The sequence below is a fragment of the Nothoprocta perdicaria genome, unplaced genomic scaffold, assembly GCF_003342845.1.
Source record: "Nothoprocta perdicaria isolate Ctin4 unplaced genomic scaffold, notPer1 scaffold_39, whole genome shotgun sequence".
NCBI classification, from domain to species: domain Eukaryota; kingdom Metazoa; phylum Chordata; class Aves; order Tinamiformes; family Tinamidae; genus Nothoprocta; species Nothoprocta perdicaria.
In genome coordinates this window covers 862,285-889,817 of record NW_020455632.1, presented here as the reverse complement: position 1 = coordinate 889,817, position 27,533 = coordinate 862,285, and the positions used below count along the sequence as shown (strand labels likewise).

The window sequence follows — 27,533 nt, the reverse complement described above, 5'->3', positions numbered from 1 at the left end:
AGAAGCTTCCTAAAGGACTGGTCATTTGAAGATCTTAGTCCTACCAGCTGATGTGGTGTTCAGTTCTCTGCTCAGGACCAAAGTGATAAGGTTTTCATATATATGCATTTCCTATGGACTTATGAACATTAAGTGCTTACTTCTGTGTCTACACTCATCTCTGCCTGTGCTTTCTTTATGCATGTGTAGAGAAGATCTGTTGACTGGTGGGATGTAATAGGGAGCTGCAGATGTCTAGTAGCTTAGTTACTTGAAATTTTCTCTTAGTTCACATGTTTTCTAAACTAAAAGACCTTTTCGCCCAAGCCTCCCTGTCCCAGAACTTCCCCTGGCTAATTATTACATTTGTGCCAGTCTGATTCACAGGGCAGCTGACACAAGCTCTTCTCTTCAGGAGTCTTTGGAGAAGTCTACTCAGAAAGAGCAGGATCCTTATAGAGTGCACTTAATTTTCTTAAATTTACATCATTTTCTTGCTCTGATTTTTTTTCAGTCTCTCTAAATTTCACCAACTCTCTGTTGAAACAGCCAGTTTGTTTCTGCCGCTGGGAATTCATGTTTATGATCTTTATTGGAATGACACAAATAAATGAAGAGATCTTTCTCTGGAAAACAGATCTAACCTGAGTTCTCTGTTTAATTACAAAAAGTTGATGATTCAAACATTAAACTGATCAAGGATCCTGTTGTTATCACCTGACTCCCAGGGTTACTTGCATTATATGTGGTGGAAAGAGCTCTGATGTCTGCAGAGTGGCTCTAGGTACTAACTTTGTCAAGTGCCAACCTACCTTGTTGATGTTCCTCTGGGTTAGCTGACTTTCATCAAGTTGGGAAACATCCATAGGCAGAACTGTGAGTGGAAGTGACATATTTGCCTCGCCTTGTCTCCTTTCATCCTGTTTTAGACCTCAAACTGTCTAATGGCATTAGGAAGCCCCACAGAATGAGAATTTGAAGTCAGTACTGCTGGATTTACCAGTCACTGTGCTATCTCCTGACACTGATATTGACTGAATACACTGTGAACAGGGCAGGATAATGCTTCGGTGAGGCAAGTTTTTCAGGGTGCGAGAAACAGAAAAATTCTGAAAATAAAACTTGGGAAAACAAGTTTGCCCACTATGTTCTTATTCAAATTGCTAGTGAGTTAATTTGCTCACATATGGTTATCTGAAAACAACTGAAAAGAATCAAAGAACAGAGAAAAAATATGTTGTATTCATTTTTAAGAATAACCAAGTCTAGTAATATCCAATAAATTTAGCCTCCATCTCTAATAAAATAATCTAATAAATTGCAAGCATATGATATAAAATYTAAGGTGCCACACCTTTACATGGAGCCATGGATATCGTAACTAACACTCAAGACAGTTGCCAAAATTGAATGCAAATAATGGAGGAAAAGAGGAATGATTTTCACTGTAACAGAGTAATGGAGCAAATGCTACACAAACTAAATGTGCAAGCGTTTAAAGCAAGCCTCATCTCTGGTGAGGAAGAACTTAATTTTCTGTGTGACTCAGAGAAGACTTTAATTATTAGTTCAGTTCCTTTAGTGGGGTGTAGGAGCTAAATGGGCCCTCTACACAAGTTAGTCTTGGAAAAAAACAAGGAACACGAGGAAAGCAGTCATAGATTTGTAAGAACCAAACCTTGCCAGACATAACTTAATCACTTAGTTTGATCCAACTGCAGTAGAAATAAATGAAAAGACTGTGCTCATTACATCTGCATAAAGAAGATGTCTGTTCATGTATTAAGGCAATTAATGTGTTGCCTCATGAAGACTGAGCTGAAAAATTAATTTAGATTGACTAGAGATGAAGACTGGAAACCAGACTGAAAACAACTGCAGAGACTAGAAACAAATAGTGATGGATAAATGCCAATACTTAGTGGGAGACATCTCAGGGAGCAGTAGGAAACAATGTCAGACTGTTTTTGTTTAAGATCTTTATTYGTAATTTGGAAGAAGGGTTGACTGTGATGTCAACTCAGTGCTGAGACCCTGCTCATCTTGAGAAAGATCATGTTTTATAAAACACCAGTGCTAGTAAGTTTTGATCTGACAGACTTTGTATAAGTCAGAATCGCAGAAAATGGTGCCAGAAAATGGGGGCTCTCTCTTGAATTCTAATGATTGTACCTTACTGAAGAAAGTTCACTTTGAAATCTAAGGCCATGAGGTCCATCAGTTGAAACAAATTTAAGTTCTTTGTTTTCCATTATGGTACAGACTTTCCCACTTCTTTATTCAATGAATGTCCTCNTTTTTTTTTTTTTTTTTTTTTTTTTCATGTGGAGTCTCCATACTGGTGCAGAAAACCTCTTGGTTGACCCCATAAATATGTTGCTTTATTGTACCTGTATTTAACCACAATAAGTAATTCTAAGCCAATAGAGTTTGCTTTTACTAAAATAAAAATCATTTTCTTAAATTAAATTTTTAGAGAGAAAAATTCCCTGGGACGGAAAGTGCTCATGGGTTTAACTTGCGCACTAGAGTTGCTTCCATATGGTTGGACAGAAATATGCACAGTGCTGAAACACTAAAAAGCAGGATTAAGATTATAAAGCCAAATAACCAAAGGACAAACCACATCCAAAAAGCAGGTGCAGATGAAGACATATGATTTTTGCTAATCACAGAAACATATTTAAATCAGCCACTACAAGATTTTCTGTTTTCTCTGTGAAATCTTCTGGTTGGTAATGACAAAATATATCAGTCAAAGGATCACAAAAGACCAAAACTCTTCTTCCTCTTCTCTTCTGGTATTTGATGGAAGGAAACATTTAGCACATTTTAATGTGCTAGAGGGAACTTGAGTAGGAGGAAAGCATGTGAATAAGGAATTAATTGCTTGATTCATTCTCTGATCATCCCCTGTAAGTATTAGACAGGTATTATAATCTATCATTGCTGAGGAATCATTATATTAATTGTTCTTTAATGGGAGCAGGCAGTAAGGAAATCAGTTACTCAGTGTGGTCCATTACTTGTTTGCTGAAGCAGGTGCATAATACTAGGAAGCTTTTCCCAAGAGATGATGTTTATTAGCTTGTAAAATAGCCTCCCAGCGAAGCACTCGAAGCCCTGCCACTTAATTGGTAAGTTACTGAGATTAAGAGGCCCTAAGACTTCCCGGAATTAATTACTGTTTTAACTGGGGTAAAAATAAAAAAAAAAATCAAAGATTCTGAATTTGAACATTCCTGGTGATTGAAGTACTTCACGAACCTTGCAAAATTGTGAAAGAAACTGGATTCATTTCTGTTCTGAATGCCTAGGTTCAGCTTCTGGCTGTTAGTCATCACTAGGTCTTTTACTTCTGGACCCCTCGTTAACAATTTTTTTTCTCTCTACCTGCTTTTAGTTAAGGTTATGATAATGTGCATCTTAGGCTTTTCTTTGTAAAATCAAAAAGGCATGTATGCTCATGTCTTTCTCCAGATTGAAGTTTCCAAGTTCTTCATTCATTCTTGTGGATTTTTCATTGATTTTTTTTTCTGATTTCTCGGTATCTACAACCTCTGAAATAGATTCTGTAGATCTGTAGCAGCTGAACTAATGTAAAATTAAGATGAAGTATATATTTTCTTGCTTCTACTTGATATTACATCTCTGGTATGTGCATTACCTTGTTGAAGATGTCAGGCTGGTAATCCCTATTAAATCAATTAGATTCCATAAATTTCTAGGCTTTCTTGAAATAGCTTTTTTTGGCCTCCTGTCTCATGTCTGAGAAGCAAGATCTCCACTCTCTACTCTTATATGGAGGACCTTGTATATATCTGTATTGAGACTCATACTGTTGGCTTACACGCAGTTTACTTAGTTCTCTGAATCATTTGGYTTTATTGAGTTGTCCTCTTCATTCCATACCACTTCCCAAACTTTCACAAAATTGCTAAGTAATAATTTAGCTTATTTTTCCATGTCAGCAGTAAAAATATTTAATGGAAAATGGTGAAGTGGCATATACATGGGACGGTACAAAAAAGTTCAGTCAGTGAGTGATCATTCTCCATTTACTGTCACATTTGGAAAGGTACCAATACTGGTTTCCAATTCATCCACACTGTGGATGAATTTTATACCAGTCTAGTTTATTACTCAACAATTATTCAACAGTTCAAGTCTGTTGCTTCTCAGAAGCTTGCTACRTCAACCCCGTTACTTTTATCAACCACATTTGTAGCCTCATCAACATCTGAAATTGGATTAATTTCACAAGATTCTTTTTCCATTAACCAGCAATTATTTTCCAGAATCTCTGTTTTTGTGCTCCTTCAGGCAGTGGATAGGAGGAATATTTGGATAGATCACCTGATCTGAACYGATCTATTCTTTTCGTTCTATTCCTGTGCTTGTGCAAAAACTCTTTGAACACCTTCCAGCAGTGCATTAAACACAATGATTATGCATTTCCACTTCTGGACTTGGGACATAGCACAATTTGGAAACCCCTGAGGACTCCTGACAGAGCAAACTCACTCTTTGCAGAGCCTCTCGGCACACAAAGTCTGCGTTTCCTTAGAACTCTCTGGTTGTCACTGTGCTGTAATCACTGTTTGAAGTCAGACAGTATCAGCAGTGCTACACAAGTGGTATCAAGGCCTTCATCRTTCCCCTGAGTACTATCATCAATTTTTAAGAACAGGATTCTTGGTCTCTCTCTTTCTAACACACAGAACCATCCTTGTGGCTGCGTGGTTGCTCAGTGGATCAGGTCTGAAAATCAGTCTTTGGCCCTCAAAACATTGGTGTTTCCCCAGAAGGTCCTCCAGTGGGTTATACAYCTTAATTTAAATGGTTGTTTTTTACATTTATGTCTATTTCACTAACTTTATGCAGCAAAGATGRTGTTGGAGTCAGTGGTGCAAATAGGCTGCAAAGCCTTTTTGCCATTCGTGTGTGCCATCTGCACAGTGGTATTTTTACTCTTTAAGAAACCTACCTGTTATTGTCTGTACTGTGGAAAAATAATGTCTAGTGGAGTGTTTCTGCCTCTGATCATGTCCTGACAGGGACCTGAAGTGAACTCATTTATGTAACGCTTCCTAAGAGCAGCGCTGCTGCTGCAGACGTGGCTRTGACCAGAGGTAGCTCCACCTCTGCTTTTAAAGGTTTTCCCAAGCTATTAAATTCAGCAGATACCATGCCAAGAAGGTGAGGGTYTGTTCATGATCAGCAAAATGCTGGCACTGCAAGGTGCTTGTTTCTCCTGTGCCAGGTGAGCTTGCAGAGAAGTGCTGATTTGTCTGGCAGTGTGTAGCCAGTCTCCTCTTTTTCCCTTCCTTCCAGCAGGTGAGTGACCACAGCTAATTATTACAGTGAGGTACTTTTTTAACCAAAAGCAGAAAAAAAATGCAGTTTGGGGTGATTTTGATGTCCTGAGGAGATGTTCATACATTTGAAAGCAGGGAAAATTTCTGTGGCCCACTGAGGCCTTGGAGCTGATGCTACATAGCTGTGACATTATTGAGTATTAAGAATTCTTTTTCCATCTAACATAATAAACAATAATACTGTCCTTCAGCCCAGGGATCTTCTCTGTTGCTGTCTATTAGAGGAAGCCTTGATTTACTGACTGTAGCACAGATATAGTGTAAGTGAGGATAGACACTTCCAGATGTTCTTCCAGGCCTGAATCCTGAGCTAGAAAATGATACCATATTTTGTTCAAGAGCCCTTTGCTTTTTTGCGCTTCCTCCATGCTCCAAGAGCAATGGCTTTTGTAGCATCAATGTGTAATTAGAGATCATTCATACTCTAATCTCAAGCATACTCTAATCTCTTCTTTGCCTTTTAAGAATTTGCTGCCCTTAGGGGTGGAATTAACTGTTTCAGCAAAATGTGGACRTCTTACAATAGTCTGCTAGTGATCAGTCATCTATAGAAGCACACATCTGGCAAGAATCAGATCAGTGAGACTTACATTTTCCCCTGAGATAATTTAGATTGTTCCAACAGAGTGTGTTCGCTGAGACAATAGCTCTGGCTTATTTGTATGCCACAGATTCTTGCATCCATTCATAGCAGAACTGAAATTGCAACATTGGCCATCAGATATCCTACTCTATTCGTCTCAGGTGCTAATTTGTACGATTTTATTTTCTGTTGTCTTTTCTTCATTTCCCTTCTTCCAYGCTCCTTTGTTTTTTGTATGGGCAGAATTGCACATCTCAGCTTAGAGTTTATATTAACATGTCACTGYACTTGCTTCCTGTTCTCTGTCATACCAACTTAGGAAGACTGGAGGAATATCCTGTAATATCATGTCCATGCATGTGTGTGTTCAGTATTTCACTTTATACATAGCTACACACAGAAACAACAGAAATCTCTGTCCCACCATTTCATGGTGTACAAGATTAGACAATGTAGGGATGTTACCCTTAATTGCTACAGGAATAGCCCATCGCTTCTTTCCTGYGAGGGTGACAGAGCCCTGGCACAGGCTGCCCAGGGAGGTTGTGGAGTCTCCTTCTCTGGAGGTCTTCCAAACCTGCCTGGATGCCACCCTGTGYCCTGTGCTCTGGGTGSCCCTGCTGGAGCAGGGGGGTTGGATGATCTAGATGATCTCTAGAGGTCCCTTCCAGCCTCAACCTTTCTGTGATCACTCCAAAGGCTGTGCCTTTTGGCTCCCCAGCTGGTCTCCAGCAGGAGCTGCAGGAACCTGGAACTAGAAGTACTGGCAAAGATGATGCCAGAGACACCTCAGCTACAGTCACAGCAAGAGAAACTCTGAGGACAATACTGAAATCACGCTGTAACCCTCCAAATTAAATTACTGTAGACTATAGTACAGTATCAAAATGCTTTTATTTTTTTCTGTCTCTTTGAGAAGTAAGATTGTCCATACTGCACCCAGGTTAATATTCTCTGCTGTAATGGTCTCCTGATTCAAGAAGCAATGTCACCTGCATACCTTAGCTGCATCTGGACCAAGGTAATGTATTCAGTTACCAAGAGCTGTCTTGCAGAGTGAGCAACATTACCAATGTGGCTGGGTATCAGCTTGGAGATCTCTCCACAATGTGGCCAAAGTGATTAAACCCCCATAAAAAGCCACATAAATCTGAATGTTGATTGAAGACATCCTTGAAGACATCACGAGCAGTTCTGTCCCTTCTCTCCTGGTAAACTGGTGTCTGGTAAACTGGTGTCTGTGGTTCAAGGTTTATTTTGCCTTATTGAAGCGTTACTTTTCCTCAGCCTGATTTTAGTAATACTCAGTTTTGAATTTGCAGCATATAAACATAGTTTTGGTTTCGGTTGCTTTGGGCAACCGAAGTATTTTTTTGTAGAATAAAATCCACTAGTGGAGGGTAGATAATGGAAGGGAACTGAATGAATGATCAACAAGAGCATCTCAAAGGCATTTATTTATTTCTGTAGTGCTTTAAGAAATGTTTTCTTTAAAACACTTAAATTGCAGATACACGTAGATTGATAGCTGGGTGGCTCTGATGAATACAGAAAGAAACAGCTCTGTAAACAGACTAATTGGAGGCATAGAAACCTTGCTGACATAAGGTAATTTGAACAGGTCATATTAGAAGACCTGTTGGAATCTAAAACCAGAACCTGACAAGCCCTTTAAGTTCCAAACCCTCAGTATTTTGCCTGGATTCTCCTTTTCTGCTGCTGCAGCTTACTTCCTCCACAAGTGGTTAAAAGAAGAAAGGTACTTTTAAGTTTCTCTTTGTAAATGAAATAATAATTGCTGGAAAAATAGAGCTATTGATGTAATGTAAACCTCCTGGAGTAACAAGAGAAGGTGCTACAGAGGCTTCCCAGCAGTTACACATTGAGAAACATTCTTAATCTGCTAGATAATGTAGAAAAGGAATGACATTTATTAGCTACAAGTCCTTACAAGCTGAGGATGCAGTTTATAAAACTGTACTTGGCTCCCCCTCCTTTTCCTCTTTTATTGTAATCCTTCACCATGGATCATTTTACATCCAAATTCACCTTCATCTGTTATGATACTTCAGTGATTTATCGACATCACAAACTTTAGATTAATAAGGCTAGAAGAACATCCATCAGAAGAGATGAAAATGTGTGATCATATCCTCTCGGGCTGTTATTAGATGTATCTTTCCTTTAGAGAATTTTATCTTTGTCTTACTATTTCTTCTCTAAAATAGATATAGGAAAATAGAAATAAAAAATGTTTACCTACAATTCATTTTCTTTCTTTGCGCTTTTCAAAATGTTAGTCTCGCTGGCTTTATGATCTCTGTTTTGACAGTTAAAACATGTAGAAAACAATCCAACTGTCTGTGTATGTTCTTCATGAATGAACAAGCAAGGCAGAATTAATAGTTAGCTTGATTCAGCCGCCTTCATTCAAGATGAAGAATACAGAGCTCTACAGATAATCCTATGATCGTAGAAAGTATATATGGGATAAGCAGGAATTACACTCAGAGTGTCTTTTCTGAAAGACCTTCCTTTTCTTTATATTACTCAAGTTTTAAATGATCCAGCTTTTCATTTGTGGCGAAACACACTCCTGGTATTTTCAGATTGCTATGCCAAACAGAGTGAGGAGGGTTTTGTTTTAGAGTTTCCATTCCAAGTTCTCCTTTTAATGAGACATTCCTAGGTTAAAAATACCTTTCGAAAATGACTTCACAAGTCTCCTCTACATTAGTGACATGTCAGGGGAGAAAATGTGAAGTAAGACTGAAAGCGAAAAGTTGAGGTTAGAGGTCCAGCCAAAGTCAAGTGCTAGGGAGTTTCAGCTGTAGAGGACTGATGCTTTGAATTATAATCAAGAGATTAATGTTTCTAACATAAGTGGGCTTGGGAGTTACAAGGACTTGCAGCAACAGCTTGCGTAAGTATGGTGAAACCTGCTTTTAGAGATATTTTATTTATAGCACATTCATTAGGTTGGACAGAATGGACAACATGTACTTATGTGGTTAATGATAAATCCATTTGAGCACTAAACTAGTCCGAGTTATGAGAGCCATTTGTAGGTCAGATTTTCCCTCTGGAGAGGGAAAGACTTGAGCGAAACAATTCTTATTTGCTTTTTTGGGGAGGAGGGGTGGGCAGGGAGAGGGAAGTTGAAATTTTCCTACATACTGTAAAGTATGTAGGATTTAAATTTTGCAGTTCTTCATTCGCTTTAAGGTAAATTCCCTTTAAGGTAAATTTCTGTTGAAATCTATGTAGCTAGTTTCATAAATATATAAAATAATAGGAGAATGGGCAGGCATGCCTTTAGGGGGAATATTTTTGAAATGAAAAAGATAATCTAATGGTAATCAAGGAAAACTGCAGTGATCTCTGTGAAGGTTTAAAAACTGAATCATAGAATCATAGAAACATAGAATGTTTAAGGTTGGAAGGGACCTCAAAGGTCATCTAGTCCAACCCCCCTGCTCACACAGGGTCACCTAGAGCCTCACCTCTGAAAAAGGCCTCACCTCTATGATGCAGTTTTGCTTGTCGGATTTAGAAATTTTAGCATGGAGAGGAAGGTTTTAAATGCAAAATGGTATGGAGATGTGAACTATAAAATAGTTTGTTCCTTCTGTTTGAATTTAGCAGACTTTAACACTGGTTTTGGGAATGGCTTACATTATATGGTCTTCCTACTAGAATCTACAAAGATTTCACTTGACTCATAAAGCAAGGGGAAATTGTAGCTAATAGAAATAGTGCCTAGGTACATTGTTAGTGTTATGGTTTAGGTGTAGATCTACCAATAGGATACTTATTAAATTATCCTATTTATAGGACCCTCTTAAATTTATATTGATTGATATTGACTGCTTTTATAGTCTTATTTAGAGCAGTGCAGGTCCTTCATCCCAGGTTCAGCCACAGCTGCCACTGGCTTTCCATTATGAACCATCAGACCGTTGTACTTCAATCTGAGCTTTGGACAATCCTCCTAAATAAAAATGACAGGTAAAACAGAGCCCGAAATTCTCTTGATTCTCAGGATTTTTTTTTCTGGATAGGATAGCTAAACCTGGTAGAATCAAATATCTAGCAATATATTTAGCAGGGGAATGGCCTATATTCTGAGTAGGAAGACAGTTGTATGTTGCACATCATCACAAATACTCAGGCAAAACTTAACCTTTTGAGACAGGTCTTTTCTCTGCCACTAATCTTATTTTCAGGTAAAAATGAAAATGTGATGTTCATTGTCAATGAAGCTAATTGCAAGGTAAGCATTCTCAAATGCATTGCCCATATATCTTTCAGGAATTGCTGTAGATTTATGAGGGATTTAGAAAGCTCAGTGAGCTTATTTTATCAGATATTTGAAAGCTGTCTTGATTTTACAGTAAGTATTTTTAGAAGGAGAAAAAGCCACCTAGTGAGTTGTATATAAAAAGTTCAACAAAACCAAGTATTGGAGGCTACTTCACATTAACTCAAATTGAAAATTATTCTGTTATACTGGGGATAATGAAAATGTGAGAAACACAAGAACTTCTCCACCTCTTGACATCTTGCAATCCAGGGTGGGTGTTCTGCTCAAGATATGCTTTAGTGACACACAGCTTATCAGGTTGCAGAGGAAACTACATGAAACTTAATGGCCTAGTCAAAGTCTACCTCATCCAGAGGATACACAAGATAATCTGTTTCCAGCATCAACAAGAATAAGGACACTGTATTCTTATATTTACTTTAAGGAAGTGAAAGAAGTGCTGCATTATGCTGGGCAGATACAGACCTTGCTTTCTGTCCCATATTAGAAACTAAAAATTTAGGTGCCTAAGTTAAAAAAGTCAGCAAGGCTCCCTCCACAGCCACCTCTGGAGGTGCCTCATCTCATCAGTCTTGAGCATTTATGTTTGAATAGAATGAATTATTCTCTGCAAGTGCCCATCTCTCTGTTAACCATAGAAAGACAGATATGACTTTGAGATGGTTCAACTACGGGGAAATTAAATCTACTCCATGGATATAAGAAGTCACCCTTATGTTTTGAACTTCATGGCCCTTGTCCTAGACAGCTTACAGACAAAAATCCAAGTGTCCAAAKTGCAAGGAATAAGGGTGTTAAAGCTCTGTAGAGAAGTCAGAAATCTGCAGGGGCTGGTTGTGTTTATCCATTCTGGGTTTGGATGGGGTGTTTCCTCTSTTGGGAGCTAAGGGAAAATAAGCCTAAAAAGCTTGTATGTGGCTAGATTGTGCTGCCAGTCTCAAGATTTCAACGCCAAAGACCAGCTCTTGATCGTATCCTTTCCTGAGATACAGATGTGACCAACSTAAGTCATCACCACAACACATCCATGAGATGAGGGTGCACTAACAATCTCTTATAGCCCCTTTATCTTCCCTTTTTATGTCTTTTTTTTTACATTGTCAGGGTCAGAACTATGGAGCAATTTGGTTATAGGTGCAGCATGCTAAGCTTGATTCATTGCKCTGCAAATAGCGTGGTGCTCTCTAATCCCCCATCCACTGTTCTCTCTAATCTATAAAGTCCTTAAAAATCTGATTTTGACCTGGATGCCCTAATTGACAACAAGGGCGGCCTCTTTCACTCACTTCAATGGACTGAAATTTATCATGGTTTGGACCTAGTAGTAGCTTTTTGAGCTTGTTGAACGAACAGCTCTGCTAGATCTCTGCTTGACGGTATAGCAGCTCTGATGTGAAACATGACACAGCCTTAGACATCTGTTTTAAAGGCATAACTACTCAGAGCTTATTTGAACTCAGTACATGGCTCTGTTTATATTTCTTTGATTAATTGAAAATAACCTCTTGTTAAGGGAGTGACAACCGATACCTTTAAGATTGTGCTCAAGTCATTCACGAGAGCCAAAAAAATATACGCAGGGTTAGGCAGGTCAAAGCCCTTGTTTGGATCAAAGCATATGTTGAACACTGTATAAATGCCAAAGCTTAAAGTGTTTTGTATTTAAGGTTGAAGTTTGGAGTAAAATGATACTACACCAATAAATCCCTTATTCAGCTTGTTAACATGCTACCAATTTCATGAAGGCACAACTAGGAAAGAGATGTTTCTGATGGAATGACTGGATACCATTCTAAGTATCTTAAAAATTTACAACTTTGTTGAGGTCATTCCTGTAATAGCACATCCAGTTCTGCTATACACATTTCAAAAAGGACTTTAATACAGTGGAAATTGATCCGAAAAGAGTGATAGGCATGATTTGTGGTCTGTCCATAAACCCTCTTTGCTGTGAGAAAGTAAAAAGGCTAATTTCAGTGCAGTTCTTCAGCACAAGGTTAYGAGATAAGTTGCTTGTGGTTTTGCAAAGTCAAGCCTACATGGCACGGGAATGTCAGGCTCTAGTCACTGCTTGGAGCTGCATGGGTATAAGTTGAAACACAGGAAGTTCCATCTCCATGTGAGGAAGAACTTCTTTACTTTGAACCCTGGACAGAGCCCTGGAACAGGCTGCCCAGGGAGGTTGTGGAGTCTCCTTCTCTGGAGGTCTTCCAAACCTGCCTGGATGCCACCCTGTGCCACACGCTCTAGGTGTGCCTGCTTGAGCGGCAAGGTTGGACTAGATGATCTCTAGAGGTCCCTTCCAACCTTAATGATTCTCTGATTCTGTAAAGTGGAGTGCTTTCCACCCAAACACTGGGAGAATCCAAGATATGCCCAGGCTTACAATATTCCTGTTGTACTTGAGGGAGAACTGCTGCTTGGTCGACTGTTGTCTTCCCTGTCCATACCTGATTGGTTGTGATCATGAGGACCKCTGAGAGTCAAAAAAATGCTCTGGAAACCCTCTAGAGTTGTGGAGTAGACTCACTTCTTGTGGTGAGTTGATGGGGCTGATCACAGAGATGGCTTGATCTCATGAACAGCCCCATCCTCAGCTGGCAGGGTTGACACATCCTTAGGTGGAAAGACATTTGGGATGGGAGAGAGAGCTTGTTAGTCAGAGACAAAAGCCCAGAGCTAAGCATAGAGAAACTAGGCAGACCAATARAGATTAAAGAGGCAGCCTGTCTTGACAAAAATGCTCTGCCACTGAAATAACTTGTCCAGGGTAGAGTTCCTTCACTGAAAGCTTCTGATTCAAGGTGGGGTCTGTCCTGGAAAAATGTAACATAATTTGTACCAGTTCTGATGTTGACTCTGGACACCACTCTGTGGCTTGAGCTAGGCAGGAAATCAGACTGAATGAGCGCAGTGACCCTTCTGGCCTTAAAGGTATTCCTACTAAATAGGATATTAAATAGAAATATCTTATTTTAATAGGAGTATTACATTCCTTATTAAATTGATCAGGGAGTAGGCAGGTCTCAGGCCATCGTTAACCTGAGAATTTTTAGAAAAAATTCTTCTACCGCTTTCATATTTGTGGCCAAGATGACTGTGTCTGTATTTTCCTTCCAGGAAAAAAAGTTGATTCTGAGTTTTGGCCAGAGTTCCAACTGTCCACATAACTCACCATATCTTGTGGGATATTCTGGAGCAGGATGAGAGATGATTCACCTACTTCCAAGCAGAAAGCTTCCATTTGACCCTCAGTGGATAATGACTGGTCTGTTGTGTGGACATGACTAGCATCCTTCTCAACCATCCTAGCAGCAGTAGTATGGGTCTCAARTAAGGAAGTACTCGAGAAGGATACTGAGTGCAAAATCAAGTACAAAGTCTTGTGGGATCCTGTCCTGAGGGCTTAAGGCTCTGTATATTGTGAGGACAAATGTGTTGATGAGGCACTTAGGGACTTGGTTTAGCAGGCATGATGGTGATGGGTTTACAGTGGACTTGATGATTTTGAAGGTGTTTTCCAACCATAATGATTCTATGATTTTATGGCAGATGGAATTTATAAGGAGTCTAAAATTGAGCTGAGTTTGGGCTCCCTTCAAGGAAACATGAATGCAAGCTGTTAGGTCCAAGGCATGACTTAAACTTGTCACCCAGATCGATAGCCGTAGTCTCCTTGTGTCTTATATGTGGGAAAGTGCTCAGAGGATTTGCCTTACTGGAAGATATCCCTCTCAGGTTGATGCAATTAAAGCAGCAGATTTTATCCATCAGGGCAAGGGCTTGATTGCATGCTCACCATGATTTTCTTCTTCATGCTGTTGTTAGCATGAAAGCCACCTCTTGGGTCTTGCCAGCACAACCCACAGCCAGTGTTGTCCCCAAAGGGTCCCTGGCAGCTCAAAGGAGCAGAAGACACATGGGGCAACCAGTRACCCTCCCTCCTTGCCTGCAGCCCCATAGGTGTGAGCTGGAGCAGCTGGGGGGATCAGAGAGGCCACAAAGCCATGGGACACGTGGGAGTCGAGCAGTGAGGAAGGGGCTGCAGCGTTGGAGGAGGAAGCGTGACCATATTTAGCTCTGGGGCTCCAACACCATCACCTTGCTCCCGCCTGAAGAAATAAACTCTGATGGGAATCCCTTTGCTCCCATCCATTCCCTGCTTTAATAAAACTTGTCACTGTGCTGTTTCTTTTTTTCTTTTTCCCCAGTCAGCAGATTTTGAGGCTGGTTAATGAGGGGGAAACATTTCTTCTCCCGCCACCTCCCACCACCCCCTCCAGTTTGCCTCCCCTTTCGTGTCAGGGGCCAAGTTTGGACTGGAGCCCGCTGAAGTTTCTGTGTCATTTCCTGTTGCTGCCCGGCTAGGCGCTCGCTGCCTCGCTCCCCTCCCGCAGCGGCGCGCGCCGCCGCGCTCCCTCGCTTCTGGGGAGGATGTGAGAGCGCAAAGCCGACGTGCATCCTGCTCCCGCGCCTCCCACGCCACGTTCCTGCTCTCCGGGGTCTCCGCGGGCTCCGCCGCTGGGGAAGCGCCGAGGACCGAAGGGTAAAACAACTTTCTGCTTTTGCAGGAGCGGGGACGGCAGCTGGGAGCGCGCGGCGGAGCGAGCGGCTGCGTCCTCCCTTCTTGCCAACTTCTCTGGAGAGGGATGTGGGGAGGCAGCGGAGGGCTGGAGGGGACCGTCCTCGAGGAGCCCTCGTTGTGGGGATGAGTGGGGACAGYGAAGTCTGGACGATGCTGCGGGCTTGGGTCCCGGGCTGGCAGGCTGGTCAGCGCCTGCGAGCACCGGGAATGATGCTATTCCACAGACACTAGTGGCTCCATATGTTGGTGGATGGAAGGAAAATGCAGTTTAAGGGAGGAAGGATACAGCTTGGGGCTTTGCAGAAAGCCGGGAGCGGCAGGGAGCAGAAGTGAAGGAATCAGTGCTGGGTGCACGCRGCATGTTGCAAACACTTACGTGTTTGTCTTTCAGCCTCGGTCCAGTGTTTGCCCTGRGGAAAGATTCTTCTTAGCGCTCAAGGGGCTGGTGGGTGCGCGCAGTGTCAGGGACCCCTTTGCTAACCAGAAAGAAGTGAGAATTGCTGGAGTCCGCATTACATTCCCTAAAAGAGGAGCGGGCACAAATTAGTTGGCATCTGTGAGACCTGCCCGCGCTGCCTTTCCGACGAGATCTCCTTATTTGCTCAGTGCACACACATATATTTATTTATTTTGCACGGGAACGGCACAAGCGTTTTGAGCTTTAAAGTGGAGGGAATGTGACTTCATGTGCTATTTCTGTCAATCCCGACTCGTTGCGTCTTGACTGTTTCTTGGACAAACGCGGTGTAACGAGCTGACAGATAAATCCCCAAGCATGTGCTGGGGCGAGTTCCCGGAGCCTGCAGAGTTAAAAGGCTCTCTTGAACTCCCTGACACAAGACAGTAAATTTCAACATGTCACTAACTGAGGGAAAAAAAAAGAAAAAGAAAAAAAAGAAAAAAAAAGAGCTTGCAGAGCTTTATACACAGGCAGATAGAGTCAGTGCCAGTGCTGTACAACCCCAGGGTCTTCACAGGCAGGATGCAGGATTAGCTCCCAGCACCTCCAGCTATTCGGTAGCATTTAGAAAGGTCAATTATATGTACAGTATTTACCAGCTAATTAAAAACCAGGGAAAAAAGCCAGGGAGCTGGCCCTGGGAAAAATGATCCTAACACTTTGCGTATTTACTTCCAACACATTGCTCAGTTCTTTTTGCTCTCTCAGCTCTCCTTCTTTTCAGTTAGTTCTGCATCCTCCCTGGCTCCCCTTCCTCGGGGTGGGAGCACAGTGGGAGAAGGTAAAAGAGGACAAGGTAAGAAGGGACCCTTGAGCACAGCCTGAGCACATCACACACAGCAGCTGTGGGACTCCTTCCCCTGGCCTCCAGCTGAGGCAGATCACCTCCTGTGGCTGGGGAAAGTTCATATGCTCCATGGCCAGCCTTGGCTTCCTTGGTCTTGCTGCCATAAGCATTGAGTGACCCAGGAGTGCTTGGAGTCCATTTCTAGGTAAAAAAAACCCTCAAAATCTGTTCAACAATTCCCATATGAAAGATTTATTTTAAAAACTGAGCTGGGTAGGAAATGTTCCTTTGAGTGTTCCCATTTCTCAGGCTTCTTCTAATTGATCTTTCAAAATATATTCTTCACTTTCAGCATTCCTGCCATGGTTAGGCTGCATCTGTACTGGCCTTGAAGGTTTATACTTCCATGTCGTTAGCATGTTCCTGAGCATGGTTTTGGCCTGAGACAACTCCTTGGTGTCATCRGGAGCCAGGACCACTCTAAAAAGGCAGTTTAGATGTGGCCACCTTATTTTAGAGCATAGGGGAGTTTAATAATATGTATGTGTCAGTCTGTGCTACTTGGCTTTGGGGCCAGAATGGGCTCTGGCATGGTTTGTTTTACTAGAGGAGACGTAGCCAAGAGGCTAATGAGCTYACGTAACAGAGGGAGGAGAGACACTGTAGCAGGAATCACTCCCGGCACCACTAAGAAAATGAAGAAACACTATTTACCTGGAACTGTCTTCTGTATTTCTTGATAGAGAAGTAAATGGAGAAGACTAACGTTTTTGCAAAAGTCCAAGTCCAAGTTCTTTTTTGGAAAAGACTAACGTTTTTGCAAAGTCCAAGTCAAGTAAACTCTTCGGTGAAGTGAATTGTCTCTGGGAAGGGCTTATTTCTCTCCATTGCATGTGAAAGGTGACTGAGGGGGTAAACTATGCTTCACTTTSCACTTTCAATTGCCTCAAGAGTGAACAGGAATTGAATCGCTTTTTAGAAATCCAAACCTTTATTTGGGTTTCGGGAGGTGAGTTAAGACCTCTGTCTCAAATGCAATTTTTGGCAATCTATTTCTGAACTGTCCTAAAACTTAACCTATGGGTGCTGTGGTGGAAGCTCACCTCAGGTAAGAACAACAGGRTCTGTAACTTTGGCATCTAAATCTGATCCTACTTCATTTTAAGGTGGCATCACTCCACTGATTTCAGTGAAGTTATTCCTGATTTATAGCAGTTGAGGGCAGATAAGAAGCAGACCCTTAATCTTTTTGTCTGTGGCTTAAACAGGGGAAAGCAAGACAGGAGAAACCCACTGAGGATGAGATCATGACAGGAGCTGAGTGGTTTGGAGTATCGACAGGAGCTCATTGATTTTGTTGGCTTGATTGCCTGTCAAAATTTYAGCCTTCTGCTCTGTTAGCAGAACCTTATTCTAGGTAAAAGCAAAGGGTCCCTATCCCATCTCTCTCCTTGCACAAGACTGTTCTCCTTTCCACACTTGGAGTGTTCACTTAGCTTTGACAGATGACTCAAAAGACGGTGATTCCAGTTCTGCTGCTTACCTTGAGAAAGTGCTCTGGAGCCCAGCAGACTTTACTGTCTGGAAATATTTCCTGTTGCACAACACGAMTTGTCTGTTTAAATTTAATCCTGTTGTCTTAAATTACATCACCAAAGTACTGTCTTGGGTAAATCCTCTCCTCTGGGCTGCTTCATGGAAGCTGGGGAACAAGTGCTGTAAGAGGCCTTGGACTGTGAAGGCTTTCTGCAAGAAGATGGGTGAGCACGTGCTTCCCATGCCCCTTCCYGTGCCTTACACAAGCACTGGGCAAACAAGCCTGGCTTTGTGATAGCTCAGAGCGGCAGGTCTGGGCTGCTTCTAGACCCGCTTCAGAGCTGCTCCACAGGCCCACAATTACAGCCGAGTTCTCAAGGAGAGACCTGTAAGGGCTGGTGCTTTCTCATGGCTCTGGTAATTCTCCTTTTCTCTGAGCTACTTTTCCATGTTTTGGAGCATTAGCTCCACATAGTGCTCACTGTCCTGCTGAAGGTTGCTTCAGCACGCTATCCAGGAATAACAGCAGCATTTCTGGGACTGTCTTGGCTTGCTAACATTTCTGGGGTCTTCCTGGTTTGGTCCTGGCTGTCTCCCTCATGTTAAATCAAACCCRCTCTGTTCACCTGCTTGGCTCTTATTTAGGTACAACTCTGGTGTTGCTGTATTTAAGTGCCAGTAAGGTAATATTTGCAGAGAGTCTTCAACTCTCATGCACAAATACAAGTTTTCATTCTTCTAATGAAGTGTTTAGAGGATGGAGCTTGCCTTGGTGCTCCAGGGAGCTGTTTTTCACTGCTCTGTTTAAGGGATATTGCCATAGCAATGAGGATGCGTAGTGAGGATGGTCAGCATCAACAAGATGCTATCCCGAGGGCTGGCCAAACACATCCAAAAAGGTGCAAGCCTCTTCTTCCCTCTGCAAACAGTGTCCTATTTGCATTAGATGTTCTTAAATATCTTTGCTGCTGGAAACTGAAKCTTGCTACCAGTCCAAGCCTTGTCACGCTGTGACTTGTAGCTGTTTGAAAGGGATTGATGCTGAGGCAGAGTTGCTTGCTTGCTGGGAGATTGGCTAAGGGTACCAGCTGCTTTGTCACGAGCTACCAAAGACAAATCTTGAACCCAGAGTCTTTTCCTCCTTCCTCTTGTCCTCTTCTGGAGTTGAACTGGTGAGCAGGACGGGGGAGGCCTCTGTATCCTATTAGCAATCCCCCCAGTCATCATCTCCCTCCCTGGAAGTGTTATTTTTGGTTAATTCATACAATTCTGGGCCTCCTTGCTCTATCCTGTGGGAGGAAGTTTGAGGCTGGAATTTTGTAATAAATGCCAGATTTTTCTCTTGAGACAGAATGGAGAAGGTTCTATTGCTTCTCCAGTTCTTCTTAGTTCTTGATCAGCTTGCCCTGGTAACTGTTAAAGGTTTTCTTTTCCCCACGGGCATAAACTTGACTGGTGATGAAGGCTGGAGTGTTCACTGTGTGAACAGTACTTTGATTTCCAGAGATCCACTGGTGGAAAACCAGGGTAAAGCATCTCAGACCTCATCTTTCTGATTCAAGTTCCAGCAGTTTGCTGTGGGTGAGTCACACTGAATGCACCCCAGGCCGTCTGCAGCATTGCAGAACCACCCAGTGTTCCCAAAAATTAGGAGTCTTCCTCCACTGCCCATGACCAAAGTTGGTTTGCTCTTATCCCAAGTAGCACAATTCAGTCTGTCCTCCCGCCTGGCAGAGGCAGATGGTTTTCACTGCAGCAAGCATGTTTTTGTACCTGTAGKGTGTAAAATGTTCCACACTCTTCAGAGGCTTTCTGTGGTTACAGAAATAGAGGTTCTGGCCATGTGATTTTGGCACTGTCCCTGATTCCCCATGTGACCTAGATATTTCAGTGTCCTCCTCTATCTGCAGAGGAAAGGCCACCACTCCCTACTGTCTCCTCTTTGACCGTGTTACTTCAAAGTGGGAAGTGTTTGTGCAGGGACTGGAAAAGTAACGGAAAGCTGAGAGCATTTGAAGCTGCCATCATTTAAACATGTATGTCCAACTATAACTTAAATATGCAGAGGAAACCTACTGATTAAATCTGGAGTGTGTTTATTGGCCATCAGTCTCTATACTTATTAAAGAYTGTAAAAGCAGGAGAGTGGTACCTGACACACTATCTCTAAGACACTCTTCAGTAGTTTCCTGGTTGGATTTAATTTCAGTAGTTTAATAATATACATTTTGTTCCCCTTTTACTTCACTGTTCATTGTGTTTCCCCTCTGACATAGCATAAAATTCTACTTGAGTTYTTTTTTCCCCCCTATTATTTATTAATATATGCATTGACTGTGTAGTCTAAAGRGGTTTATTCTCCTTTAATGAAACCAGTCTCCTTTTCCTAGGTATAGTGCATGAATGTCACATTTAAATATGTGCTTTCAAGTACAGTCCTTTCCTTCAGACATATTACTTTACACTACATTTGGCTGTGCTGAATTGCAGCGCTGATTTACTACATCAGTGACCATGAAAGACTCAAATTCCTCTGATTCCTRGTTTGCTGTTTCTCTTTATTTACTATACACAATGCTCTGATTTTGGACTAGCTGGCAGATTGTAAGCTTAAATTTCTTATTACTTTGCTTCCTCTTCGGACGGTGGTTACAACCAGATTAGTATATTTAGCAGTTCTGGAGCTGAGTACTTTGCAGAGCAAATACAACAAGCTCCATTGAGAATAGTGATGGTATGAATGTCACAGCAAGGTGTTGTGTTGAGTGGCAGGTATGCACAGGAAAGCAGAAGTAAATGCTTGGAAAAGATATGCCCAAAGTGCTGGGATGCGGTGTCAGGCAGGGGGCATCTTGTGCACCATTAATGCCATTTCTCAGTAGGTGTCTAGGAAAAGGCTCTCTGCTGTATAAACCATTTTCTGAGAGGACCAAGAGAGGACGTAGGTGCCTATTCAGATACATCCCTGGGCTTAGYGTTTCTGGTTGACAGGCTGTTTATCACTTGGCATGTGGGAACACCTAATTGCCCTGCACAGACACCCTGTCTCCTGGGACAGCAGACAAACACTTGCAGCTTCTGAGTCACCAAACACTCAGGGTGCTCTTACTGACCATACTGGAACCCCAAGCACTTCAGACAGGTGCTCTGGGTCAGGTAAAATGCATACAGGAGAGTTCTTGTGACACCTAGGTAGGACTTGCAGGTAGCCTGAATTGCAGGTAGCCTGAAGTCAGCTTGCCAGAGCTTGGCTTTTGCTTGTGCAAAGCAGAGGCTGCAATTCAGAGAAGGGTAATTGGCATTAATCGGTGTTAATTGTATTTGCAAAATGGTCTGCAAGGCACTACATCTTCTTGGATGTACAAGGAGAAGTTAGACTTGTGAGGAAGGGAATCGCATGGCTATCAGAGAAGGACTTTCTCTGCAATCTGACTTCATTTTCAAACAATTAAATGCTTGCTGACTCTGCCCAGACCTTGGCTGTTGTGTAAGCTTCTGCAGTGGCCTCTGTGAGGCAGGAGACTTTGTAAAACCTTTTTCTCTGCATCGCTTTAGCCGCGCAGCTCCCCTCCACGCAGCAGCAGCGTAGCAAGCAAGGCAGAGCAGGGCCCGTGGATCACTGTGGCACAACATCAGACGAACTAAGCACCCCATGTGATTTTAGGCAGGGCTCAAGAATTTCATTCCTTTAGCTTCAACCCAGGGGGCAAATTTGTTCCTTTCGCTGGCATTGCAACAATGATAAAGACGGTGCACTCATTTGCCCTGAGCCGGCAGGGTTTTCGCTGTGGAACACTAGCTGTTCCTCCTGTGTGTGATAAGAACAGTTAAAGGAAACCTGGAGGCTCGGTGAGGCCAAATCTTGCACACACTAAGCTGCTTTTAGTCCTTTTGAGTTTGCAAAATATCCTTAAAGCATGTGCAAATAGTGCTCCTGTTGCAGTAGTACAAGTGCCTTCCAGAATCAGATAAATAAGTTCCCTACTCTGAAGGGAACGTCTTTTATGAATGTTTTGGAGGAGATGGATACCAGGCTGTGCGTTKTCTCCTGTTTCTCTGTTCTAGTGGTTCATCTTTTCACAGCAGTTGGTACATGCTGGTTTCTGAGCCTTGTGTGGGAATTATCTGGGAGGGTTCTRGTTGCCTCAGGCCAAAGGCTTGTGAGATAACTGGATAGGAACATAGATGGTCAAGTTGCAGCACCCATGCTTGTGTCCTGAACTGCTTAATTCACTAAGATAGAAATAGCCTAAGAGCTTTTTTGACCTTTGATGTTTTTCCTGTAATGGCAGAGGTCACACAGTTTGACTCTGCTCAGAGATAAAGTGTGCAGCAAACAGCAAAAGGCAACCTCAACTGGAGAGGAAGGAGTAAAGACATCTGGGAGATACAGGAATGCAAGCAAAGAAATTAAGAATAACACCTGCTTGAGAGAAACAACTTTAGGGGGCTGTTCAAGAGGTTAAAAATAAAACTTCCTAACTTGGCTTGCCATGTTTCCTGCAGAGCCTGGAATTATTTCACAGCAGCACAGCTTGAAGCAGGCACCCAAATTAAACTCCTACTGCAAGGACTCTTAGGGTCCTACCGTTGGCCTGCAGCCATCGGAATTAGTATGGATCTAAGGGGGAACTAAGTGCAACTGGAGGATCTAAGCTGTCTGTTTACCCTGTCAGTCATGATGGTAGAAAGGGCATCTCAGACAGCTGCAAAGTCAGAGTGATATCTCAAAACTGTTTTTTCTAGGATTCATTGCTTCTTACTTGCAACATACTTGAAAAGATGGAAAGCTCTATGGAACTGATAGTAGTGAGGGATGGTTAGAAAATACTGTCCTGACTCTCTGATGTGCAAATTGCCTGACAAAGGCATGGTGAGACCTCACCCCATGCAGATTTTCAGAGTGTRTATGCATAAAATTATAAAAGGAGGTTTTGTAGATCCTGGAGGAAAGAGCAGATTCCAAACCGATGCTCAGAAAAACAGTGTTTGTTCTTGCTTTATTGCTGATCGAATGCAGCTTGCCTGTGTTGTGATTTTGTCCAGTTTATCTTTTGAATGTGCATAATATTTTGTTTCTAGGCTATTACAGTTTTGAGTATTGGCCACAAGGTTGGTGCCTGAAGAGCTGCATCATCTCTTCTCCTTTCTCTATTGGAGTCTTGCTTTTGAGTGGAATTTTTGAGATGTGGACTGCAGGAACTAGGTTGTTACATGGAAATCTTGAAGCTCCCTCAGGATTTCAACTCCTACCTGCAGAATTTGACACGATATTTCAATCCTCAAAATCATTTTGGGCCATAAGAACCCAAGGATCAAAAGCACATGGAATAGGAAAACTTTGCATGAAATCTTGATGGCTTTTAAGGGAATTATTTCCACCTTGTCGTTTCCGTTGAACTACACGGCTTAGAAAAGTACGAAATAAACCTGCTCAGAAACCCTCAGGAAGAGACATGGACTGCTTGAGGGTATCTGTGGTGGCCTTTCCCTACCATCCATGGCTGGATGCAGGGATGTTCAACTGCTGCGCTGCTATGGTGTGACACAAACCTTCCCTGCAAGGTTTGGAGGGCAAATAAAATAAATCAATGCTAAGGCAGGCTGCAGTTTGCAGGAGGAAAATCTCTGATCCCCAGTTGCTTCATCTCAGTATTTCATGCATTATATCACTATGCAGAGGTTGGTTAAGCGGGACAATCCCAATTTCTTCTACGTGAATTCAATTCAGCTTTTGTGTCCCTTCCACTCTGAACTGAGGCCCATTCCTGTTGCCATTTACCAGGAGGGACTGTAGAAAAACTCCAGCATTCATTTATTCTGTTACATTATAGAGGCTAGGCTGTATGGACTAGCAATAGAGCTGCTCACAAAGAGTTAAAATGTCATCCTTGGCAGGAAAATGGAGGGGAAAAAAAAATATCTGTTACATGTGCCTGTGTATTGCCCCTCGAATAGGATCAAAGTTACAAAAAGAAACTGTGGTTTTGTTTCTCCACAGTTGTTAGAGTTCACAGACTTCCCAGGATCTACATTTCAAGGCTTTCATCAACCAGATTTTGTACATTAACTTTCGTTCAAAATAGTTTCCCGGCAGTGGGTGATTAGTGGTTAGAAAAGCCCTGTAGCTTGGTGATAGCTTTATTAAGTGAAATCCTTAGGAAAACAAGTGTTCCTGATCTTTCATGCTCCCCTGCTCCACCTATGATCATACCTCCTTCCCCACCCAATCTCAGAGGAGGAATCTCCTTTATCTCCTACATTTAAGAAAGGAATGGACGAAAGCTAGTCAAAAAAAAACCAAGACCCAGACTGAACACCAGGAAAAGACATTAACATACATAAAAAAAACCCCGCACTTTTACATATTTTCAGAAGTTAAAATGCAGTCATGTATATGTCATTCCCTAGACCTCCATCCGCTCCAGTTCTTACACATACGGCAAGAAGGACCTTGCTGTGCCCCTTACAGGGTGTGAGTAGGTGCTCCGTGAAGCTAAACTGCTTCCAGAGATGGGGAAAGCACAGAAGTCATTACTTGAGAAGACTCGGACTCCTTGGCATGCCAAGGAGGGCACCCCACAAGCATCCTCTGCAGTAGTGTAGTAGTGAGAAGACTATCTATAGGTGTATGTGCTCATTTTRGCTGGGAACCCAGAAATAAAATGGGGAAAATAAAAATACGAGGTGAACATTCAAAGTTTAGCTGATTTCTTTATTTGGCTTTAGTGACAGTCATTTGGCAATGCTGCACAGGCTGCACCATGGGTTTATTTACAAGAAGGTCAAACAAAAACTTGTGAAACTATTTCTTGACTTATCCGTCCTTTCTGGTTGAGGGATCAGCATATGTCCTGTTTCTTTATTCAGAAGGAGTGTGGATAATAAGCAAAGCAATAAAAGTAAGTATTGTTTTACAAAAATCATTGCTTTACTCATTTACTTCAGGAAATTTTAGTTAGAACTATTGATTTGAAAAAGAAGCATGATCTGGCTTCCTGTAAATGCCGCTAGTGTCTYCCTGCTATAGTCACTGACTCATCTATTTCCAGTTGGTGGAAATGGATGTGGACACAGATTTACAAACAGTTGCTTGCAGTGGTTTTGCAGACCTCCTCCTGATGATGACACAACAAGTGTCTCCAAACCGTGGACTTATTACCAGCGCAGTGTTATTTGGGGTGGCAGAAGGACGCCAACAGTCCTGCCTGCTTTGTRCCCTACAGACCTCGAGCATGCAGTGAGACAGCATAGTCCTACATGGACTTCCTTATTTCTTCTTTTCTCCCTTCTTATGAGTAAAAAGAATGAAATAAAACTGATAGGCATCATGCTTTCCCTTGGGATATTTCTCCCATTCCCCCAGGCAGTGAAACCATCTGTTAGGGCAGCTATTACCTAAGTCCCATCCTTCTGATGGTCATCTTGCCACATAAACTAACTCCATTACGTTCATAGGCTCCTAAATACAAGGCAAGAGCTGACCACTGAGACAATTCAGTCTGTCTTCCTCTATAATGTGAATAGATTTTCCCTAATTTAACCCCCATTAAAATTTCAGCAGATACCCGACTTTGTTTTCCAGGGGGTACCGCTTTGCAGTGGTAGTTCCACCGTCACCATAGCTGACATGGGCACAGTTGCTATTGGCTCTGTGCCTGTTCCCATAGATTTTTGAGACAGTCTCTGCAACATCAGTGAGTTCTGTATCCTTGTTTGGGACATCCTGCACTGTAGCAGAGTCTTTGGGAGAAGGCATCCAGTTTGTTCTACGGGTTTGATGTATGGAGATTGCATGAGATCCCTCAGCAGGACTTTCAGTCTAACGTCTTTATATTTTTAATTGGAAAAGGAAGGCCTGGAAGTCGACGCCCAGCAATATAGTAGGCATGAGAAATAGTTAAATCACCTTTAAGAATCCTTTAAGAGTCCTTGCAAATGCATTTTGCATTAGGGATAGGACATGGGTGAGCGCCCAGGAGCAGTACCAGATGAACAGAAAACATTGCAGCAGCCTAAACAGGAGGTCACAGGCTCTGCATAGCTGGCAGCATTGCTAGGCAGATCTGTTTGCGCTGAGGCCGTTTTTTCTCACAGATGGGATAAAAATAAGATAGATTAAGTATATCCAAAAAAAATAGTTTTGCAAAGGCTTGAGCATGCTGCCAAAGTCAGCAAAGGGAGCAAGAAATGTAAGCAAACTTCAGAGAGGGAAAGCTGCTGCAGGGAGAGCAAGGGGGACTGGCTCGATGCACTGGCTTGATGTGGGGTGAGGGACTGGCCAGGCGATTAAGTTGATTTGTGTTTTTTTGCGTTTACCAAGTCAGATCCCCATAGACAGGAAGGTTTTTTCTCTTGGCTAATAAATATTCCTGCCTCTGATTTAAAATGTACTCTCCCTTTGCTGTGGCAAGTTAACCTCTGCAATGCCAAGTCATTGGTGCTCCTACGTAAGTCTGGAGGACCCTGTGGAAATKTGGAGCCCCTTGGTACTGTGGTTAATGTCTCTTCTGCTTCTCTAGGATAAGCTTTGCTTGGCCATCATCTAGCACCCACCTTTCCAGCAGATCCTTAGGAAAAGCCGATTTAGGCCAAGTGAGGATCTGCTCCCTCGAAGCAGATGCCTCTGCTATCGGTGCTGGAGGACTGTCCCTGCAAGCACGAGCCGGCTGTTCGCACATATGATGGAGCCACAGCAGATGGGAGCACGTGTCTATCCGAGCTTCGGGGGCTCCACATGAGCAAGAGTTATTGCTTCTCAGTGGCCCTGTAGTAACTGGCTGTGAACATGTTGGTGGGCTGCAGAGCCAAATCATCTGCCTTCATTTAGTCTGCTGAGCAAATGGCTTCCCSTTGATTTTTGGTTTTCCYGTTGATTTTTGGGTTTCCTTTYCTYTTTTTTTTTCCTTTGGAGAGTTGTTATAGTTGAGGTAAGGCTACTGGTAGAGGGTCCTGGGGTTCCAGAAGGTCTTCAGGGGTCCTGGTRCCTAAAAAAACACCTTACCAGATGATGGCTTTATTCAGAAAATTATTCCATAAAGATATAGGCCCATTTCTGTCATGTCTGGATTTCCGGATGAGCCAGGGGATGCAAAGTCTAAATTGGTGCTCCTCAAACCTGGCAGTGCTTGCAATGCTTCGTGGAGGTGTATGTGATAAAGTGCCTGGCAGCAGGGAATTCAGGCCGGAAGTATCATTCTTCACTAAAAAATGGCTATTTTCTGGTTTGTGGAGCAGTTACTTTAGACAAGGTTTTAAATATACTTAATTCAAATGGAAGAAACTGTGGTTGGGATTGCATAGGGAACATTCTCCGGGATAACATCTGCCTCTTCTTGGTTAGCGACCATATTTGTTACATTAAAACAAATACCACTATCTGACCCAGAAAGCTTGTGGAATGGATCCAGAAAAAAACAAACAAACAAAACAAACAAACAAACAAACAAAAAAAACCCCCACCATGTTGCCACTGATGAGATAATGGATGCAAAAGGAAAAAAAAAAGCAGCCCTAAAAAAAGAAAGAAAATTTGGTCAAAAGCTGTTTCTTATTTCTTTTACATTGCTCTGGAAATGAAGACAAGTGTAGTTTTTCAGTTTAATCTCATTGTAGCATTAGTGGGTTTGAGGAAAGAGAATTCTAACTTTCCCACACTCAGAACTCTGTGTGTCTGGGTAGCAAAGCCTTGTTCCCCAGTGTGTGAGCATGGCTGAACCCTGGACGTTGCTGTTTCCTTTGTGTGAGAAATAGTAACGATGCAAAAATTGAGCACRGACTCTGGGATGGTCGAAGGAGATGTGGGTACCGAGTCATTTTGGCTCTCTTCTGTCTGGCTAAGATCTGTCTGTCTGGATCTGTGAAAGTGATGCYGTTAATCGCAAGCCCTGTTAGTCTCCCA

General features: G+C 42.4%; 1 protein-coding gene across 2 annotated transcripts in view; it reads left to right on the top strand.

Moving 5' to 3' along the window:
* EVA1A (eva-1 homolog A, regulator of programmed cell death) overlaps positions 1 to 27,533 on the top strand; it is a 181,820-nt gene that overhangs the window by 105,211 nt on the left and 49,076 nt on the right. Inside the window, exon 1 of one of the 2 annotated variants that reach the window (XM_026044910.1) lies at positions 14,780 to 14,810. The exons of the other annotated variant lie outside the window; for it this stretch is intronic. The gene's annotated coding sequence lies outside the window, so the exon portion shown is untranslated. Of the gene's footprint in view, positions 1 to 14,779; positions 14,811 to 27,533 lie in introns of those variants that run through there. 2 annotated transcript variants of the gene reach the window in all.